Here is a 4,491-nt window from a genome sequence, read left to right on the forward strand (position 1 = left end):
TAAGATGGCCTTTACATCATCTGCCCTTTTTACTACAACTATGACTTTATGCAGTTACATTTATGTATTTATTCCTGACAAAATGCAAGAAAATAAATAAATAGAACAAAATAAAAGGGGAAGAACTCCACGTTTAAAATTAGTTTATATATCTCACTAATGTAAAATTAATTAAACTTGTTATCAAAGAAAAACTTCAACTTGGTAATCGGTTATTTTTTAAGGTATTGTTATAAACCTGGTGGTGGCACAGATGGGGGTAGTGGTGTAAGGGTAGTCAGCCGACGCAAATCGCCCCAGGCCAGCGCTAGACGAGCGGTCAAGCGTGACGAGTTACGACTGTCAGCCGAGTCGAGGGTCAACAGGACAGTTCGGGAAGGATCGCCGATGTGAACAGAGCTCAGGAGCGTCACGAGAGTTATAGTCATCTGACCACCTAGAAACGTCGAGGGGCGTTCTGTCCGGTTCGAGAAGGCCAGTAGGGACCCTATATAAGAGCGGAGGTTGCGCAGTCAAGACGGGAGAAAAGGGGCTCAATACAGCAGGTTCAGAAAGCGGGTTCACGACAGGAGTTCAGAACACGGTCGACTACAGCACAGTTCAACGGTGTGGTTCTGTACGGAGCATTACGATGGTTCAGTGCGGAGTACTGTCAAGTACAGTTGAGACGAACGGCGTCTTGATCTTGGTCTGTGATCGAGTCCGACACAACGAGCCCAAGTGTGTGAAGTCAGTCCCGAACTGTTGAACCCAGTGCAAGCCCGGAACGAGACGGAGAGACCAGTGCAAGAGTTGATACGGCGGAGAGATATTTGTTATCGCAGAGCTATTTGTACTGTTCTACGTGCTGCCAATTGTACAGTATTGGCTGTTATTTATGGACATTAAACCTTTACGTTATTTTGGAGCCCTGACTTGTCAAGTTCTTTAAGTTGGTGGTGTATGGTGCAGTTTGCAGAGAGCCTGGATAGTGAGATTCGTAACAACTGGTGTCAGAAGTGGGATCGGATCGGAATCGGATTGGATCGGATCTACTATGGCTCGTCTGAAACTGCTGTACGAACTTGAATTTAGAGAACTGAAAGAAGAACTCCGTGGACGAAGGCTGAAGACATATGGAAACAAGGAAACTTTGCAAGCACGCCTCCGAGAAGACATGTTGGAAGAAAAAGAAGATCCGGACACATATCTTTTTGAAGTCGAACCTAACTTGCTGGAACAGCTCACCAGTAGCATGCAGCAACAGATCACCAGTACCCGTATCATGCTAGACGAGATGAGTGCGACATTGAAGAAGAACACCGAGGAGTTCTGTAGAGAGATTAAAAAGATGGGTACCTCAGTGAAGGAAGTGACGAGCCCCGTGGTGAAAACGATGGACGTGGTGGAAGAAACCATGTACGACCAAGGAGACTTGAAAGATGAAGGAGGTTCACAATCGTTGGACATTGAACAATTACCCACCCAATGCTGTGAATCAATAAGCAGTAACAATGGCAATGCTGATGAAGGTGGTGCTGCCTGTGAATCCGAAAACAAGGAGTACAGACTTGTGGAGCAGAAAGAGACAGATCAAGAGAACGCTGAGTTTGCCTACAAGCCTGTTGCTGAGGGACGTTTACATGATGAAAGCTACCGGCGAGGCTTGGACTCTACAGACGTTCGTCCAGATGCTAAGATCAGCGAGAGAAGCCCTGGTGGTGATCGTGAGAACCCATTGATACCTGATGAAGTCGTTGAGAGACAATTGCAAGTCGGAAGATACAAGCCAGATCGGCACCCAACAGACGTTGGTCAGGCTGCCAAGACTGGAGAGGAAAGTCCTGATGGTGGTGAAAAGAATCCAAGGAAGCTTGACGTTGAAGTTGATGGACATTCGCACGATGAAAGTCATCGACCAGGTCTAAAACCAACAGGCGATTGGCCCGATACTGAGACGAGAGAGAGAGGTCCTGATGGTGGTGAAGAAAGCCAAATGGAGCCTGAAGCCGAAAACAAGGGACCTTTGCACGAGGAGTGTTACCAACCTGCTCCACAAGCATGCCCCCCAGACAAGGCTGAAGATGATGACCTGTCCCACAATTCCCTGTCCTGTGGATTTGAAGCCCATCCCAGTCCTTCTTCGCAAAGCCCTATGAAGCCACCTCTTTTGCCAACGATCTTGGTAATCCCTGCCCTTACATCCTATACCTCTCCATGTGTCAAGTGGCTGCCCTCAGTACCAAACGACAAGAGAGCGATGCAACCACAACGTCACTGCAACAAGAGGACGATCAACTGGAGGAAAAGAAGAAGGCGGCGTTTGCGTAGTCCAACGTGCATGGTGATGCTACCAAGAAATAACTGCAGCCACATGAAGACCAACTGGCGGAGAAGAAGAAGAAGGCTACTTTTGTTGAGTGCAACATGGATGACGATGCGACAACGACACCGATGCAACCAGATGAAGGCTAACTGGAGGAGAAGAAGAAAACGTTTTCTGAATTCAACGTGGATGGCAATGAAAGCACGACGTCTATGCAACCAGGTGAAGGCCAATTGGAGGAGAAGGAAGCGACCATTGCTGACTGCAACATGGAAGGCTCCATCAAGCTCAAGAGGCAAGCCAACTGCCACTGATCGACCCCCACCTGCAGCGATGAAACTTTACAGCCAATGTCATGATGTTGATTCTGTCCGGGACGGACAGATCTAAGGAGGGGGCAGTGTTATAAACCTGGTGGTGGCACAGATGGGGGTAGTGGTGTAAGGGTAGTCAGCCGACGCAAATCGCCCCAGGCCAGCGCTAGACGAGCGGTCAAGCGTGACGAGTTACGACTGTCAGCCGAGTCGAGGGTCAACAGGACAGTTCGGGAAGGATCGCCGATGTGAACAGAGCTCAGGAGCGTCACGAGAGTTATAGTCATCTGACCACCTAGAAACGTCGAGGGGCGTTCTGTCCGGTTCGAGAAGGCCAGTAGGGACCCTATATAAGAGCGGAGGTTGCGCAGTCAAGACGGGAGAAAAGGGGCTCAATACAGCAGGTTCAGAAAGCGGGTTCACGACAGGAGTTCAGAACACGGTCGACTACAGCACAGTTCAACGGTGTGGTTCTGTACGGAGCATTACGATGGTTCAGTGCGGAGTACTGTCAAGTACAGTTGAGACGAACGGCGTCTTGATCTTGGTCTGTGATCGAGTCCGACACAACGAGCCCAAGTGTGTGAAGTCAGTCCCGAACTGTTGAACCCAGTGCAAGCCCGGAACGAGACGGAGAGGCCAGTGCAAGAGTTGATACGGCGGAGAGATATTTGTTATCGCAGAGCTATTTGTACTGTTCTACGTGCTGCCAATTGTACAGTATTGGCTGTTATTTATGGACATTAAACCTTTACGTTATTTTGGAGCCCTGACTTGTCAAGTTCTTTAAGTTGGTGGTGTATGGTGCAGTTTGCAGAGAGCCTGGATAGTGTGATTCGTAACAGTATTAATTCATGTTTTGTTAGGTTTTTGGACAATTAAGAGGTCCTCCCTACACCGTCCAACAACCATCGAACCAAAACGGCTGCGTGAATACTTGTTAGGTGTTGTAATAATTGTGGAAATTTCAAATTGATCTAAGAATAGAATGTATCAATGGCATTTATTAAATCAAAACCCCACATATTCAGCCATATCGCTTAAAACTGAATGATTAATTTTCCTTGTTGGTATCAAACATAATAATTATTTGCCAGTAATTAATTAACTAATTTTCTAATACCGATTCTTGTTTTGTTAAGTACAATAAATAATTGTGTAAAGTTTCAACTTGATCCGAGAACGGGTGTTAGAGAAATAACGTGTTCATATTTTAACAAGACTGACACACAGACAGACAGACAGACAGAGTCGATTTGTAAATAAAAATAAGGAATTGTGACAATTTAAAGCGCTACAAACTGATTTAGATTTAAAAAAACAATATTGCACAATCTAGAAGAACGATTAATGAAACTATAAAATAAATACAACACACAAATTATCTTCTAAAATTCACAAAACCAAAAGATAAGGTCAGAATATTATTTTCATATTGTAAAAAAAATGTTAAGTATATAGAATATATATAATAAAGTAACTAAATTGCTCCTTTCAGAACTTGTGGTCTATAGGGCAAATGATGTTTCTGTGGCCTTTGGTTAACGAGGCTGTCATGTGGCCAGCACAACGACCAACCGACTTTTCTTATCCCCAACTATTGCCAGGTACATATAAGAGATGGTTGGACTCAGAGGCGCCCGAGGATCAAGAAATTAAAATTTCCAGTCTTCACCCGGATTCGAACCCCGGACTCCAGTTCGGAAGCCAAGCGCTTTAACTCTCTGCCACCGCGTATACGCCACACCATCGTACAAGCACAAAATAGAATAGCCCAATAGCAATGACACTTTTTGACACTAGACTAGCATCATTAGCCGATGATTCCTCTGATATACCCAAATGTTGCCTAAAATTAAACTTTAGTTTTAA

This window comes from Biomphalaria glabrata, chromosome 5 (assembly GCF_947242115.1).
Source record: "Biomphalaria glabrata chromosome 5, xgBioGlab47.1, whole genome shotgun sequence".
Lineage (NCBI taxonomy): Eukaryota > Metazoa > Mollusca > Gastropoda > Planorbidae > Biomphalaria > Biomphalaria glabrata.